The sequence below is a fragment of the Pelobates fuscus genome, chromosome 13 (genome assembly GCF_036172605.1).
Source record: "Pelobates fuscus isolate aPelFus1 chromosome 13, aPelFus1.pri, whole genome shotgun sequence".
NCBI classification, from domain to species: Eukaryota; Metazoa; Chordata; class Amphibia; order Anura; family Pelobatidae; genus Pelobates; species Pelobates fuscus.
The window spans coordinates 38,907,162-38,926,149 of NC_086329.1; the positions used below are offsets into that span (position 1 = coordinate 38,907,162).

At 41.2% G+C, this 18,988-nt stretch overlaps 1 protein-coding gene across 2 annotated transcripts in view; it reads right to left on the reverse strand.

The window, feature by feature from the left end:
- RGS6 (regulator of G protein signaling 6) overlaps positions 1-18,520 on the reverse strand; it is a 326,615-nt gene extending 308,095 nt beyond the window's left edge. Inside the window, exon 1 of one of the 2 annotated variants that reach the window (XM_063440378.1) lies at positions 18,279-18,520. The gene's annotated coding sequence lies outside the window, so the exon portion shown is untranslated. The remainder of the gene's footprint in view (positions 1-18,278) is intronic. The other variant, XM_063440379.1, reaches the window with a different exon arrangement.
- Positions 18,521-18,988: the final 468 nt, after the last annotated feature.

The window sequence follows — 18,988 nt, forward strand, 5'->3', positions numbered from 1 at the left end:
ATGGTAGAGCTCATCTTCATAGCAAGGCTCGGGAGTAATGTCTGGTTTGTACCACATGGTACAGAAGGCGTAATCTGGGCCTTCACAGAGAGGCTTCTCATCTTCATAAAATGTCAAATCTGGATGCATGACTTTCTTGATACATCCACAAAGCAGGTAAATGTAGGTTTCATCTGTGACAAACCCATAATAGATACCCCCCTCAGGGAGTGGAAGAAGAGTGGATGGGTTAAGAACTTGACATCTTTGAATGGAAATGTTGTCAGGTAGAAGAAGATGACACTGTAGGCGTAGGTGTCTGGCAGGAGACACGTGCTTGAGCTGGACTTGGTTGATGATGGCAGAGATGTCATGAGGAGCCAAAACAACCAGGGGGTGGCCAAGGACCAGGTCTGAGGTTCTTTCTATGAGCTCTCTTGCAGCAAAAACAGCCCTGAGACAGGAAGGGGTCCCTCTGGCCACAATGTCCAGTTGACATGAGAAATATCCAATAGGCCTCTGGCGGCCTCTTAAGTCATTAGTTTGGGTGAGAACTCCTGTTGCGTGGCCTTGTCTTTCAGAGACAAATAATTTGAAAGGTTTGGAGTAATCAGGTAGGCCCAAGGCAGGAGCAGAAGCAATGGCACGCTTAAGAGATTTGAAATTGTCCAGAGCTTCGTTGGTCAGGCCGAATGGATCTGACTTGAGTGCATCGTAGAGAGGTTGCATAAGCAGAGAGGCCTCTGGGATCCATGCTCTGCAGTAGGAAATGAGGCCTAAGAAGGCATGAAGAGATTTTGAAGTCCTTGGGGGTTGAATGTCCAGAATTGTTCTGACTCGGTCCCGAGTGAGATGTCTGGTACCTTGAGATAGGCAATGTCCAAGGAAAATCACAGAAGGTTGACAGAATTGCAGCTTGAGAAGTGAAGCTTTGCATCCTTGTTCTGCCAAATAGCAAAGCAGACTGATTGAACATTTTTCAGTAGTGGGTATATCATCTCCACAGAGCAACAAATCATCCACATACTGGAGTAAAACAACTTCTGGATGTTCAGCTTGCCATGGGTCAAGAATAGTACACATGGCTTTGGCAAATTGACTTGGAGAATTTTGTGCCCCTTGGGGCATGACAGTCCATGTATATTGTTGCATTTCATGGGTGAAAGCGAACAGGTATTGACAGGATGGATCCAGTGGAACACTGAAAAAGGCATTAGCTAGATCAATGACTGTGAAATACTTTGCAGAAGGTGGGACGCCAGAGAGCAGGGTATGGGGGTTTGGTACAAGAGGGGTATCCAGGACAGTGGCTTCATTGACTGCACGGAGATCCTGAACCATCCTGTACTTTACTGGCTCACCTTTTAGAGTCTTCTTCTTCACAGGAAATAATGGAGTATTACATTCTGATTTACATTTCACTAAAGCACCCTTTTCCAGGAGCGCTTTGATGTGAATAGAAATGGCTGCAGCCTGTGCTGGTTTTAGAGGATATTGTGGTTTCCTTGGTAACTTAGCTCCTGGGATGAGCTTAACCACCACAGGTGGGACATTTAGGTGACCTATATCCTCTGGGCCTGAGGACCATAACTTAGCAGGCACCTGAGTTTTTAACTCATCTGGGAAATTGGACCTAGGTTCTGCTGCTTGCTCATTGGATATATCTAATTGCAGCATCAAAGGTATGGAGCACAGGGCTGAAGTGTCAGAAACAGATAGAGGTGTAGACATTTCTACCTGTCCATCTGGAGTGAAGGTTATAGACGCCTGTAGGCGTGAAAGGACATCAGCGCCTAACAGGTTAATTGGGCATGTGGAGGAAACTACAAAACGAGCAAGTAAGCTTGTGCCAACCCGCAGAGGGGTTGTTAGAGGACTGTGTCTCGGTTGGCCATCCACTCCAACACAGGAGACATCAATACTTGACAAGAAAGATGGGTCTGGCAGGTCTTGTTCTCTGAGAACACTTCGGGCTGCGCCTGTGTCAATAAGAAATGTGGTAGGTTGGCCTTCAATGGGTAAAGTTACTGTGGCAAGTGGCCCCCCTCCCTTATCCCCTGTAAACACTGCCATGACAGGGGTTAATGACACAGGTTTGCCTATTTCCTAATCATCATCTGGTTCCTCAACAATTGGAACCGTTTTCATGGTCTTAGGGGCCGGGGCAGGCTTGGGAAACTTTTTGGGCTCCCCTGTAGGAAACTTTTTGGGCTCCCCCGGTTCCCTTTTGGGTTCTGGACAGTCACTTCTGTAGTGTCCCTTAGCCCCACAATTAAAACATGATACGTCCTCTAACTTGACACCCTTGGTGCCAGGGGTGATGGGGGTGGCACGGGCCACCATGAGAGGAGCTGAATTGGGTCTTCTGGGGGTTTGGGCAGATTCCAAACCTCTAGCAACTAGGAGTAACGTATCTAGGGGAACAACCTTGTATTCAGGGCGTGCAGCAATGATTCCCTTGCGTATGGAATCTTTAACACCTTGGACAAACGCACCTGATAGCATTTGTGAATGAATTTTGTCAGTGAGATCAAATCCCAAATCTGTAAACATTTGATATAATCTTGCATGAAACCTTTCCACTGATTCTCCTTTTTCTTGCATAACATCAGTAAGGCCAGCAGCTTGATCTGCAAGTTTATCCTTAGCCCAATCTCTCAATTGATTGCAAAAGGTTACTCCGGAGGGATAATCAACATCACTTGTAAGCAGATCTGTACTGAGGTGGCGGGCCATGCTGGGCCAATATGCATCCCCTGCTTTAATAGCACAAATGCTCAGTAGGTCACGCCAGGCGGCGGAATAAGTCTTTTGTATCTGAACTATCCCTCGGTAAAAAGGCATAGGCTGTTTCTCTGGGTCAGGGAGAGATTTCATTAAAGCACTAGCTTGTGTGGGGTTAAAAGCGACATATTTAGGAGGGGCCTGTTCTCCCCGACCCTGATGGCCGAAGGGATCTTCAATAGAACGGTGGGCTCTCGCAGCCTCCATTGAAACCTGGGACAGCCTGTCATCCTCTCCCTCATCTAGCTCTATTATCTGGGACCTTCTGCGTGAGGGGATCACCTGAGGAGACAGGGCCGGGGGATAGGAGGGAGCTCCGGAGGCGGGAGTTGCCATTGGGTCATAATCTTGGGACCGGTAATCACCGGGAAGCACCGGCATCAGGGGTGCTGAATGGCTGGGGGCCGCCATATTGGAGGCGGGGAAGGAAGTTGCATTGGGGTTAAGGGAAGACGTGGCGGCCATGTTGGATGTGGGCACATCCGGGGCAGACTGAACCGGACTGGGCATGACCGGAACTTGGGGAGTGGCTTGGGGAAAGGGGTATGGCCAGTGAGGATAGGGGTATGGGAAGGGGTATGGCCAGGCTATTTGGGTGGGAGTTGGGGCGGAACCTGGAGTGGGCAGTGAGGTTGGGGAGGGATTAGCAGAGGGGGTGGGAACCTGGGCTGTGGTCGGGGCGGGCGAGGGAGAGGGTGGAGAAGAGTCAGTAGAGGCGGGTGAGGAAGGAGGAGCCGGAGTGGGATCAGCAAGATTGACAGTGGCAGGAGAGGAGGGGTTAGTGAACTGGGCAGATGCAGATGGGAGGGTAGGATTATCTACGGAGACAAAGTGTGAGGAAGGAATGGCAGATGAGATGTTAGCATTAGACTCAGAAGGTGGCTTGGGGATGGATGAGGATGATGGGAATGTTAGGGAAGGAGAGGGGGAAAAGTAGGATCCATCAGAATTTAGGACCGGGCAAACAGGAGAGGTGACGGGATGGGGATTGGGAGGATTGGGAGTGGGATACATAGTCAGCTGGCAATCTCCCATTGCTGACTGGACCTTTGGGATAGACATCCCCCGGGCGCCATTTTGGGGCGCTGGCTGAGGAAGAGCCCCAGCAACACAATTATTATGGTACACAAACAATTTCACACCCTTGTGAATTATTTCTTCCTCAACCCAACCTTCTTGCTGAATAGCCTTTGCTACTCTGTACCATGCTTCAGCTGTTTTTAATAAATTATAATTTGCAAGCTTGCCTTTCTTTTCCATCAACAATCTACGCCAACTTTCTGGTTGTAACCTACCACATGTCGGCACAGCAATTTTACAAACTTTTGCAATCTTTTCAACACCTTTAACCATCTCCTCACCCTCTCTGTCATCAACTAAATCACATGCTAACCAGCCCTTACTGGGCTTACTTAAATCCTGCCCCATGATCCCTTCTCCCCTACACCAGCGTCCCAGATATAGGGAAAGATAAGGAAAATTGAACCAGAACGTCTACAATGCTCGACTGCCACCTGAGAATCGTGGGTCTTTCTCAAGTGCGTCTTCCCAAAACGTAGACTAGTCACTGAATCCGCCTACCCGGGGTGGTAGACACGGATTGGAGCGAGGTGAGAAGTGTGTGACCAATCACTTCTCTATTAAGAGGAATGGGAGTGGATAGTACAATAGTACAGGAAGTGTAGAAAAGGTAAAGAGTAAGGGAAGGAAAATCCTTAGAGACAGATACAGGAGTTTAAATGACTCCACACTAAACAAACAAGACAACAATACAATTGAAATACAGTGCATGCATCACAGTTCAAATGAAATCAACAGTAATCCCTTTCCTTCTACATGTGCTTACTCCAAAGTCACCTTTCTCAACCTCGTAGTGTCCCCGCTCGGAGAATGACTTCCTCAAGTCTCACTACCAGCGGCCAAGGATAACAGCTAACACCGGTCCGAAATCCTTTCTAGCCTCCCTCGTTACAGCAGTCCACTTAAAGTGGCCACGCCACCCTCACTCCCGTAGTGCCCTTATAAAACCCACTCTATAAGTCTCACTACCACGTGATGCGGAAAACAAGCAATGCCTGCCTGAATCCCCCCAGGAAACTGAGTCCCCTGCCACAAGGCTAAGTCTCCTATCACAGTTAAAATAATCAGTGGACCCTTCAACTCAACTAGAGCCGAAGGGTCCGGGTCAGGACGTCCCCAACTCAACTAGAGCTGGATGGTCCGGGTCAGGACGTCCCCAACTCAACTAGAGCTGGATGGTCCGAAAGCGCACAGTGAAGCTAGCTAGGCTATCAAAGTGACACAAAATTGGATCACAGGAAACTATGATTCTACACAGATCCCACAATTCCACAAACTCCTTTTTCCTTACAGCCACAGCCACGAGGCTCCTAAAAGAAGTAAACAGGCAAAGAAGACCCCCAGGAACACATTCACAGGTCAACCCCCCTTTTTCCCTACAGCCACAAACACGTGGCTCCTAAAAGGAGTAAAACAGGCAACAGGACTTCAGGCAAATCCCTCGGGTCCACCCCCCCTTTATCCCAAAAAGGGGAAAACAGACAAACACAGGACCCTCAAGCAAACTACCACGGGTCCACCCCCCCCTTTATCCCAAAAAGGGGAAACAAATAAACATTCAGCCCGGGCAACCAAACTAGACACACCCAGGCAACAGATAGACTAAATGCAGGTAACAAATGGGTAATAAGACTCCGGGCAAGATATTACCTGTCTTTGATGTCCTCCCGGGAAGCAGTCACAGACACGTGGACGGGTCAATCAAAGGGGCCGGAACGTACCGGTGGCTCTGCAGAAGTCTCTACCGTGTAACTGGAGGTGATCAGTCTCCCTTTCCTTCCCCCTGGATTCCTCCGTCCACCCTTGTCTTCCTTAGGACGGCTCACCGGCCAGACATAGCCCGGAGTCCCTGTTCGGGCGCCAAAGTTGTTATGGTACTTTTTCAGTAAACCAAAATGTTTAAGTGTCTATCTGTTCCTGTCCAAATTAAAGAGAATTGAATTGCGTATATACGCTGAAGTAATTCAGTCTGACACACGGAGTTCAGGTTAAAATAACTTCGAGGAAATTTATTGGCAAGTCCAGAATCAGCGGGCGCGCAGGCCCTTTTAAGAGACATTTTCGTCATCATTGATTATCAAGATATCAGTGAATAAACATCATTAATTGGATTAATTGTTAAGTGTCTGGGTTAGTGTCCACCTATCAATATAATTAATTGGATCAAAAGCTAAGTGGTTAGTTCCGTGTCCACCCACCAAGAGGTGGTACTTTTCCGGACACGGGTGGGGGACAAGGGGTCTTGAGCGTCATTTTACTCGGTCGGTGATGTCAAATCTCGTGGTTAGGTGCAAGGTCTCTTATGAATAGAACATTTCATTACTACTGTGTTCTCATGGCCTTTAAATTATATTATGTTGCGAGTTAGGGGAAATTCAACAGTTCCTGGGTTAGTCATATCCTTATGGAGAATACTGTCCTTGTCTATTGTATTAGATGTGCTGAGAAATACTGTCATGTAATGTAGTTTTTAAAATGAACAAGTCAGGTTAGGAGGACAAAATGGAGGATTGTCACAGTATAAGGTTAAAATGGAGTTAGTGCAATAATTGAATACAAGTACAATAAGGTTTTTTAATAATTCTACATCATAAGCAGGATCCAAGGTGCACAGGAATGAGAGGTAGATCAAGAGCTGGAAACAAACTCGGAACCGAGCAGCGACCGCGAAAACTGAAGAAGGGCTTCCTTTACCACATAGAAGGTCAGTGTCCCATTCAAAGCTGTAACGAGGTACACGCCAAAGTTTTCGTGGTCGCTGCTCGGTTCCGAGTTTGTTTCCAGCTCTTGATCTACCTCTCATTCCTGTGCACCTTGGATCCTGCTTATATCCCTTGGTGGGGATTATACCACCACAAGCACTCACCACCAGAGCAGGTTTAGTGCTCTGGAAATTGTAAGTAGGGTATTTACCCTTTGCCTTTTACTTATTTATATATACATAATACACTATTGGATTCTCTTTGTGCTTTGATTGTATATACGTCTGTGGAGCCTCGGATACCAGATACCACCACCATATCCTTAGACGGGGATCATACCGTCCAGGCGCTATTCAGCAGAGCTCTTAGCAGCTCTGGAAAGTGTGAGTTGGTCCTCCTACTGGCTTTTTGAATTATTACACTATTGTACTATTATACATTGGCATATTGCACTATTGTTTCTATTTTTATCCTTTTAAGGTTTATATTTACTACCTCAATACTGGGACCACTTGTATGTATGTACATTTTTGTTTAAATTATCTCCTATTATCGTGTGGCGCGGTTTACCACTTTGTTTTTGCACTTTCTGGTTAATAGCAGGTATTGGGAAGTCCTGCTGGTTTACTGCTGCCGTTCACCCATACATTTTAGAGAGCGCCTACACCTGTGTCTTTTATATATATATATATATATATATATATATATATATATACACACACCTATACACATACACACACACACACACACACACGTAGAGTTAACAGAGAGAAACGTGCAAAAATATTAATGGATTTGTATATTTGCATGAATAAGAAGAAATGGTTACCCAGTGTGACAAGAGCAAGCTTATAAAATTCTACACTTCAACAAACAGGATCTTGCAGAATAAATAGAATGTGACAATTTAATTAAAAAAAATATTCTTCTACAAGCAACTTTGCAGATTTCTCAGTAGAGTGTTGACATACAAACAATTCTGTTTATTATATTGGGATAAAACGTGAATTATTTATATAACATTAAAGACTAGGATCACAAAAAAATAAATAAAAAAGGGGGGGGTAATTCAGAGGGGAGTTGACCTTTTTTCTAATGCAATAGATCAATAATTAAAACAAAGTATGAAAACAACCAATTCAAAATAATTATTTATATGTAAATCAATCAATCAATAAGTATAATAACCAGGAAGGAATTCTGGTCTATGGAATCTGAAATGTTGGGCATATTTAATTGGTTTACTGTGATCTAATTCTCTCTATTGTTCTTTGAAAATCCTAATCCTAACTACTTTCTCTCCCAGTCCCTCCATCACCTGCTGCTTCCCCCCGACTGCCAACATTCAGTCGCCCATCTTATCTGAAGCCAAGTTCTTCAGACAAAATAATAGCTTATTGTGATGTAATCCAGAAGGCGACCACAAATGAGGCTGAGCTTCACTAGTAAAAACAGCAAAACCAAAAAATATCTTGAAAACCTAAATAGAACAGACACAAGAGAAAAGATTCTAATAAGAAAAATAAATTAGTAAATGTTTGCACATTTTGCTGTACTCGAGAAGCACCCTGCACAAATGCCGTCAGTTTTAATGCCAATGCTCCCTCACAGCGTTCATGACGTGTATGGCATCACCAAGATACCCCCTACAAATCTATCTTCTCCCTTCCCCGATAGCATATCATTCATAATGGGAAGTACATTGACATATGGTAACAATTGTATGAACACACAATGATAATAAATGCAAGAGCCTAGATCCCATGTTCCCAAATCATTAAAAAAATAAAAAATAAAAAACCCTTTCCTGGTTTCTCTCCTTTGATGATTACCTCATTAGCTTGTGTTTTCTAGACATATACATATTTACACACACAGTTTTCTCATAGAAATCTGAAAGTAGATTTTTTTAAAATCACAAGACAAATGTAAACACTGACCTCTAGGAAACCAGTACAAACATATAGCTTTAGTATTTAGTAATTAGTATTCAATGGCATTTTTACAACAAAGAACATTTCTTTCTGGCCAGTGCTTCAAACAAGGAACCGTAGCACGACAAGAGCAAGAATGTTGCATGCAGAGAACAGGTTTAATTCAATCCATTCTGAAGCTTGAAATTGGACTATCCTTGGAAAGATTTTGAGCGACTCCTGGATGTGTACTTCACAGCAGAAATAAACTATGCTGTGTGTTTATTAAATGATGAATATCCAACCAAAGGGAAGCAGTGCTACAGGTTTTCATGTTATAATAAAAATCATACTTTTTTTTTTTAATTTGATATACCGGTAGGCTCTTTCTGTTCCATCAATGGTCAACAGTTTTAGGACACAGGATTTAGGGCATTTGTATTTTAACCAAAACAGAAATGGTTTACCAGACGAAAGATAACATTTAATTGACTGTGAAGGATAGAAGCTTGAGGTTATCCTGATAGGAATCAAAACTGCAACCCTGAGGTTTAAACAGGTACAACAGTCAGAGTGTTATCCAACTGAGCTGCCTCCTAAAGCCTTCAAATTGCACACCAATAGAGTCTCGGTGCGTATTTGAAGGTCACAAAACAACTTTTTACAGGGAGGAAACATGCTTTTTCCACAAATGGTATGGCCTGGGTTTAACCCCTTAACACCGCAGCCAAATGTACAAGTTGTGAACGAAACAAAACGTAAACAAAACCTGGCATTTGCGCTATATGTCTGTCCAACCGTAATTCACCTCTTTCATATTAAATGCACCCCCCCTTATTATATATCATTTTATTCAGGGGAAACAGGGCTTTCATTTAATATCAAATATTTAGCTATGAAACATAATTTAATATGAAAAAAATGGGAGAAAATAAGATTTATTTTTTATTTTTTTAGTTCTACATGACATTTTAACTGTCAATGTCATAATACTGTTTGCTTTTCCTGCAATAAAATACACATATTTGTATTCAGCAAAGTCTTACGTGTAAAACAGTACCCCCTATGTACAGGTTTTATGGTGTTTTGGGAAGTTACAGGGTCAAATATAGCGTGTTACATTTGAAATTGAAATTCGCCAGATTGGTTACGTTGCCTTTGAGACTGTATAGTAGCCCAGGAAATAAATTTACACCCATAATGGCATGCCATTTGCAATAGTAGACGACCCAAGGTATTGCAAATAAGGGATGTCCAGTCTTTTTTAGTAGCCATTTGGTCACAAACACTGGCCAAAGTTAGCGTTAGTATTTGTTTGTGTGTGAAAAATGCAAAAAACGCCAATTTTGGCCAGTGTTTGTGACTAAGTGGCTACTAAAAAAGACTGGACATACCCCATTTGCAATACCTTTGGTTGTCTACTATTGCAAATGGTATGCCATCATAGGGGTAATTTTCATTCTTGGGCTACCATAGGGTCATAAAGGCAACGTAAGCAATCTGGCGAATTTTAATGTGAAAAAAATGAAAAGAAGGCCTTATATTTGACGCTGTAATTTTTGAAAACACCATAAAACCTGTACATGAGGGGTACTGTTGTACTCGGGAGACTTCGCTGAACACAAATATTTGTGTTTCAAAACAGTAAAAAGTATTGCAGCAATAATATCGTCCGAAAGAAAAAGAAAATACCCCCTTGCGGGGATAAGTTAAGTGTGTCCAGATCGTATCTCAATAGGGGGTAACCCTTGTATAGTATACAGAAAGAGAGAAACGATAGTGTAAACCAAGGACCAAAGGTCTAGGTAATACAGGTGAGATACGGATCTCAGGTGTCTGCTAAAATATATAATCTTTAATTAGGTATACATAACCATGAACAAATAATCAAACATAAAAAATAATAAATAAATACTTAAATAGAAAATCACCCAAGTGGTGAAAGAGGAGATTGAAAGGGGCTCAGGGAGTAATGGAAGAGGTATAAACTTAGACAAATGTACTCTAGATATATACCTCATTAATAGGAAATATAAGTGGGAGGTACCAATGACCACTATTCTAACCTGCTGAAGCGTAGACAAAACCAAACCCTTAGATACTGGTAAGGGAGGTGTACGCTAGTATGATACACTGACTGTGGAGTGCAGCATAGAACCACAGAAGTGTGTATTCATATGGAGGTATAGAGACAATGAGCTCTCAACCATGTATACACTTAAAGGTACTGCAACAGGCAGTGTTACATACTTGCTTAGTGGCCACAGGTGGATCCACCTGTGGCCACTAAGCAAGTATGTAACACTGCCTGTTGCAGTACCTTTAAGTGTATACATGGTTGAGAGCTCATTGTCTCTATACCTCCATATGAATACACACTTCTGTGGTTCTATGCTGCACTCCACAGTCAGTGTATCATACTAGCGTACACCTCCCTTACCAGTATCTAAGGGTTTGGTTTTGTCTACGCTTCAGCAGGTTAGAATAGTGGTCATTGGTACCTCCCACTTATATTTCCTATTAATGAGGTATATATCTAGAGGACATTTGTCTAAGTTTATACCTCTTCCATTACTCCCTGAGCCCCTTTCAATCTCCTCTTTCACCACTTGGGTGATTTTCTATTTAAGTATTTATTTATTATTTTTTATGTTTGATTATTTGTTCATGGTTATGTATACCTAATTAAAGATTATATATTTTAGCAGACACCTGAGATCCGTATCTCACCTGTGTTACCTAGACCTTTGGTCCACACTATCTTTTCTCTCTTTCTGAATAATATCGTCCGTGTAAGTGCTGTTTGTGCGTGAAAAATGCAAAAAACGTCACTTTTACTGGCGATATCATGGTTGTAATACATTTTACTTTTTTGAAACACTAATATTTGTGTTCAGCGAAGTCTCCCGAGTAAAACAGTACCCCCCATGTACAGGTTTTATGGTGTCTTGGAAAGTTATAGGGTTAAATATAGTGCTAGCAAATTAAATTCCCTATACTTTCGGCATGGGTGGTCAGGCAGGTCCCGCTAATTGTAATTAATTAGGATACCTAATTATGTAAAATTATTACATAAATATATGTGTAGAATTAATATATGTATATATACACATATGTGTATATATACGTATATATATATATATATATATATATATATATATTTTAAAATATTTTTATTTATATATAGATATAGATATAGATATATATATATATATATATATATATATAGTGATATATACGTATATATATATATATATATATATATATATATATATATATATATTATTTCGTTCTACGTGTATTTTGATATAAATATATATATATATTAATATCACAATACAGTTAGAGCGAAATAAAACACATCTATATATTTTTTTATATTTTATTTTTAATTATTTTTTTTATTTTATTTTTTTACGTATTTACATATTTTTTTATATTATTTATAAATATATATAACACAATAATTTTATATATATATTTAATCAGTATCAGTCTACGTGTAATTTGATATTAATATATATAATTACATACATATTAATATTAAAATACACCTAGACGGTGTATGTATATGTGTATATATATATACTTAGATCATATATATATATATATATATATATATATATATATGATCTAAGTATACATTTTTTTTTTACACTTATTTAACATTTATTTGATTTGATTTCAGCCAGCAGGGGGACCAACTGTCATTACAGTTAGTCCCCCTGCTGGCATTGCTGCAGCCAGCTATACCGGCCATGTGATTGTGAGGTCCTCGCCAGGACCTCACTCTCACATGACCGGAGGAGGAAGATGTGCCGTGGGGGGGCTCCCTGGGAGTCCCCCCAACCGCGATCGCCGGCGTGGGACCGCCGGCGACCGGGTAAGTTACTAAAACCGGAGGGCGTACTATTACGCCCTGCGGCGTTTAGAGCCGCTTTTAAAAGGACGTAATAGTACGCCCTCCGGTCTTAAGGGGTTAATTATTATTATTATCGCCATTTATATAGAGCCAACAGATTCCGTAGCGCTTAATGACACAAGCTTGTTGTTGCACAAGCCATAGTGATTATGTATCCTAAAAGGATCCTTTAACTTATATTAAAATATATACCAAGTGAATTTATTCTGGGACGGCAACCACCTGCAAATCAGCACCGTCCAGCATGTGGAGTTCATGCATGCAGTACTGACAAACTCACGCTAGCCAGGTCACAGGGCCTGTTTAATGGGAGATATTGGTTTTGCTTTGCTGCAAGCATGTTGAGTGACTCATTCTCACCCGGTGTGTGAAGGTTGTCTCCGGAGGCCCCTGAGAACTGGGACAGCAGAGGAGGAAAAAAATAAAAACAGGATAGCAGGACACAGGCTTCATTTTATGGACTGGGGCATCAAGGAGGTATTGCAAAACCACAATTCAATATGAAATGTCTGAATAGAAGTAAAATAATGAATATCCTATTTTAGCTCCAACAATGCTTCTAGCAGCTCCACAAAGTGTTTAAAAACCTACAAATCAATACAACACTGCCAGCCCAATACCAACCTCAATGCGAACTGTTTCTTCTCAATACATTTTAACATATGCAAAATTAAATGTTTTCATTTCAGTTATGAATAGGAGCCAAGTACTCAGCAGAATGTCCACACACAACACCGGGAACACTGCAGAACCTGGGAGAGTTCAAAAAAATACGATTGGGGCTGGGTCAGAAAAATCAAAAACATTTCTCTTGCACATGCAAAATTCCATCAAAGCTGAAATGGGAAACTGCATTGAATTAATAGAGGGACCACATGTGAATCCTAAGTCTCCACCACTCGTACATTCTGAAGCGGCAACATCCTAACAAAAGAACTTATGTCTGAAACATGTTGTGAAATATTTTTATGTCCTATGGACACATTATGGCCAATTCCTGTATATATAAAACTACCGTCTTTTACTATTCGCTTTACCTTGTGATTATATATTAGTTTGCTTTTTTAGTAATTTTCAATAAAGTAGTTTTTACCTGTATCTTATTCCATTGAATCTCACAGAACCATTGAAGCATCATAGATGTACTGCCAAAGTAGGGAGTATGCCACGTTGGACCCTATTGAAAAACCTTTAAATTTCCAGCATATGCGAATATACTAACATGTATGTGTGTTTGTGATAACTAACATATAATGCTGTATTATTTGTCCCCCCCCCCTTCCTCTCCCCTTTATTGTAATTTACATCTATGTTTAGGGAGATGTAAATCAAACCAATATGCCTATAAGGAATTTTATGTTTAACTGTAGAGTAAATATTTTTCAGATATGGTTTATATCAAGAAACGTCCTTATTACAGAAGTTGAACCCAGAGTTATTCAGTAAAATGTGACTTTATATGTATAGTTCTCTTTGGATAGATATTTCAGGTGTTACAATACAATGCTATGATACCTGTCTGATATCTTCCAAATCTACAATCATCTGAGGTCTGATTAACTAACTGGAGCTCTCTACGAGCTGAACCTTCCATTACTTGAACTTGAAGTCCTAACGAAGATTTACATAATGCACTGATCCATCACAGTGTCACATCATGGTCTAAATAAACTTAAAGGAAAACTCCTCTGGTTGCGTCATCCTGGAGGGGAACATAGGTGCATGCGCGGCAGCAGTGCACGTACGATACTCCATAAAGAATTACTGTATTCAATGATTGTCTATGGCTGACCATGAAGGCCATGCTCATGCAGTTTTTACATAACTGTCTAACTCCACCTCTGTCACCGTTAGCCACAAGAGGGACTTTGGTATTGCAAAGATTGCAGGACCAATGTTTAGCGTCTCCACACTCAGCATGGAGACGCCGAATACTCACCATAAAGATGCAATGACTTAATCGCTATGAGAAGAAGATGTTGATTGGCACAGTGACAATTTGTTGTGCATGCACACTAGCCTCCAGAGCCTTTGCCACTGGATTTACTGAGATCATCAGGATTGAGGATCACAGTTGAGGAGGGCAGTGGTGAGAGTGAAAAGGTGGGTGAATGTTGAATAGTCACTAGAACACTAAATCGTTAGGAATAAATGTTTTATATTCTTAATGTCGTAGTGTTCCTTTAAACATGCATAACACATCTACAGATTTGATCCACTACCATGCCTTTTAATTTTGTGTGCAAAACATATTGTTTTATTTCATTTTTTTGTAAATCCTTTTCTGATATTTAAAAAATAAATAAAATAAAAATATTTTCTTATATAGGCTGATAACATAACATATATAAAAAAAATGTTTATTGCATAGCCTGACGGAGCACAGTGTCAGTCTGTGACTGCCTGCACCTCCACCTTGACCACTGCAAGCTCTGCCTCAAAATGTTCTTAAAGGAACACTATAGGTTCAGGAACACAAACATGTATTCATTACCCTATAGAGTTAAAACCACCATCTAGCTCCCCTGGTCTGCAGCTGCTGGTTCTTCCCCTGTCTGCCTCTGAAACAGCCTGCTTGGCTGACATCATCAGAAGTTGTGGTTTGAGCCAATCACAATGCTTCCCAGTAGGATTGGCTGAGACTGTCATGGAGGCAGATCAAGGGCTGAGTCGGCACAAGCCAAACACAGCCCTGGCCAATCAGCATCTCTTAATAGAGGTACATTGAATTAATGCATCTCTATTGAAGAAAGTTCAGTGTCTCCATGCAGAGGTTGGAGATACTGAATGACAGTGCTGCATACCAGGCATCACTGCCCCAGGAAGCACCTCTACCAGCCATCTGAGGAGTAACCAGTAGAGTTATCACTAGGCTGTAATGTAAACATTGCATTTTCTCTGAAAAGACAGTGCTTGCTGCAAAAAGCCTACCGGGAGTGATTCTACTCACCAGAACAAATTCAATAAGCTGTAGTTGTTCTGGTCACTATAGCGTCCCTTTAATGTCAGATAGGAGATTTTCTATGTCTCGTTTGGTAGCCATCTGAGACTGCAATTACAGAAAAAGACTGTATTGGGTCAGTGCTGCTGTCCTCAGGTGAGAATAGATAAGCTTCTGGGTCAGCTAGCTCTATTAGATTGGGCCTCTTCTACTTTAGTTGGTGTTGGAGCAGTGCTTCAACGCCCTTAGTTTCTTAACAAAACCACATTTGGATTTTGTGATCGATGGCCAATCGTAGAGTGAGATGGAAAAAGTATAGAAAATTGCTTTAAATTAAAAGATGATGCAGGAGCTAGTGAAAATGGTGCCTGGTCAGGTTAGAATAATTTATGTTAAAATACATGTTACATGACCCCCCCTGGATCTCTCCAGTGAACTAGTTTAAGTAAATTTAGTGGCTATAGTCATATGACCCGATGGTGCAAGTACTTTTTATATTTGTGGAACGCAGGTAAAAACAGCTCTGAAGTCAGGTGAATCACATCTCCAAATAAGGATAATTTATCTTTCTGGATCACTTGCAAAAACACCTGCTGTTGATAGCATGACCGTAAAATGTAAACTATACCAGGTCATAAATCGTTCCAGTCCAGCAAGTTCATGGCTTAGCATAGGTTTGTGGGGTTGTGTTTTTTTTGTTTTTTTTTTTCAAAATGTATTACATAAAATATTCATTGCGATTACAGTTAAGATTGCATAACTTCAATTGGAGTGTCCTTTCTTACACCACTAAATATCTGTATTCAAACGTTCTGTATAGAATGTCCATTGTATATATTAACATGTCTGTATATATATTTTAATATTTTTTTTTTTTTAGTTATTGAGCACTTGGACATGGCACAGCCGAAAACTTATCGCTACAGATTAGCCTTTAAGTATGTACACTGTTTAATAATTGTTACATCATATCTCCTTCCTCTGTTAAAATAGTTTCATACAAAAACATATGGAGTAACTATGTGGCAGTGGATTGCTGGGAACATTTTTTTAAATATATTTTTAGCATGGAGCTATGGAAAAGTCAAATATATAGGTTTCCCAACAAATTACTCGGACACTTCATATGGACATAAATTTAGTATCATGGGAATGATTACCTGCCTTTGTAAAGTCTTGTGAAAACAAATTTCTACATCCACTAAAAGGTGACTAATTAAAAAAAAAAGGCAAAAAATAAATGAAATTTAAAAAAAAAAAAAAAGATAGGCTACTTTTATAACACATCCTAAAAATAATCTAAGTTAATGATTGTGTAAAATAGTTCATGTGCATACACCATGGCAAACAAAGATAATAGATCACAGAAAAAGCACAACATGGATACAATTAAAAAAGGTACACATGTAAAATAATATAACACATTCCAATATTTTCTAGAAAACGTAACCAAAATAAAAAAATGATTCCCAAAACAATTCACTAAATTCATGTGTGTCAAAGTAGAAGTAAAAAAAATATATATAATATATTAAAATGTCATTACTAAAAAATTATTAAATGCCAGACAATAAAATTGGTTACATAAGAAAAAGAACACAAGAATATAACTGATCCTCACTGACATAATTCCACAGCATCTCCCAGCCCTTCCCCCTCTCTAGATTAACAGAATAGCAATAAGAGAACAATCCAACTATCTGTGCAAATCTCATTTCAGTTTTTCCCCCTTTTATACCCACAACCCATTGCTCCTGTCAAAATAATATAACAAGTGCACCTTAACCACATGCTGAAATCGAAGTACAATAATAGTGTTAATCCCTATGCAAATGTTTACAGGTAACAGGCTGAGAAAAAAAAAATATATATATATAGGTAAACAGATCCCAAATATCTGAAGCAACAGACATATTCTACAGCAACCACAAGAAAACAGATCAAAATGTCATCTAAACCATGGTCACAGTAACCTGAAGTGATGTACCTTTGTCAAAGGACACCCATCTGGTGAAAGATCATTAATATATAGACAGTAATATGAATAAAAGCTATAGAAATATTGTCATGTTATCTACAATAAATCAACAAAATGTGATCCAGTACACCACAAAAATACACATAAAAAAATAAAAATAAAAAAAGAACACAGTCCGACTGTCCTAACATAATTTTGAAATAGAAAAATAGGGTGTAGCTGCAACCCCCAATTTAATGCAATGGAAGAACATCCCTTCCCCCCTCCTGCTTAGATATAACAGAGATAGGATAACCCAACCAGCAGTGCAACAGGAAAATAATGCAAACCAATTGAAAGCAGGCATTTCCCCCACCCCACATAAAACATATACATGTATGTAATTATAAGGCACAGGGACACCACATCCTCTTTAAAGGGCTAGACAAGCCCCAGACAAATTCCAACACAGGCATTCTGTGCCTCCTGGTATGTGATGAGTGCCTGTCTGGATGGGTAGATGGGTGGAGGAGGTTAAAGGCAGAAAAGGGAACATTATTTTGGAAATAACCTAGAGATGTAGAAAAATAGATGGTGATGACCCACAGTAGGTGATACCCACAACAGCTAAAAACCCAGAGCAGGCGACGTCTACAGTAGATGACCCACTATGGGCAAGGGCCACCATAAGGGAGTCCCGACAGGAGATGATGCCCACCATGGATAATGACCCACAGTGAGTGATGCCCACCATGTAAGACCCACAGTAAGTAATGCCCGCCATGGATGATAAACCACAGTAGGTGATGCCCACCATCGTTATTATGACCCTCAGTAAGTGATGCCCACCATGAATGATGCCCCACAGTAAGTGATGCCCACCATGAATAATGACCCACAGTAGATGTTCCTCACACCCGGTGCCAACATCAATGCATACATCCCATTATCTCCACGGTATGCGTGTGACCCGGGAGAGGACCAGCTGGGATATCATTACCTTAGCAACCACACAATCCGCTTCGCCTCCTCCAGCTGCTTCCTCGGCTCTCCGTCACAGGCAGAGGGGAGCCCGGGGCATGGTCCCCTTGACACCTCGGGATGGGTGATGGGGGGGAGGCTGTACCTGCTTAGTCCAAGGTGGGTGGAGGGAGGGCAGCCTGAGGGTCCCCCGGAGACAGGTCCATCCCTGTGCGTGCAGAAGAGCGGCTGAGGATGGATGGGAATAAACAGGGCAAGCCGCTTCCCACCTCCTCCTTCTCCTCCTCCTCCTCCTCTACTCCTTGTCCTACTGCAGTCACCGGAGCGCCCTCTGCCGACCACTTTGCAATACAACGGGAGCGCGCATCGCCCTAGCCAGTCTACGGGGACAGCAGGTGCCATGAAGCAAGCGCCCTCTATAGGAGCATGCACGGCATTGCGTTCTGGCGGGAGCGTGCACAGAAGGGAGAGGCAGTCCCCCCGCCTCTGCCCCAGTAAGGGACACGTGACACACTGTGGTCCAAGAGCCAGGACTGATAGTCCCAGAATAATGGCTGATTGGTATTAATATCATACAGGACAGACAAGGTACCCAGTGCTCCCCTCCACATTATAAAATATGCTCTCGGTAATATAACATTAGCTACTCACAGCTGTGAGTATTTACTGACAGTACTCTGATTTATTACTCACTCTGAGCTTAGTATTGATACTCTGTTACTGTGCTCT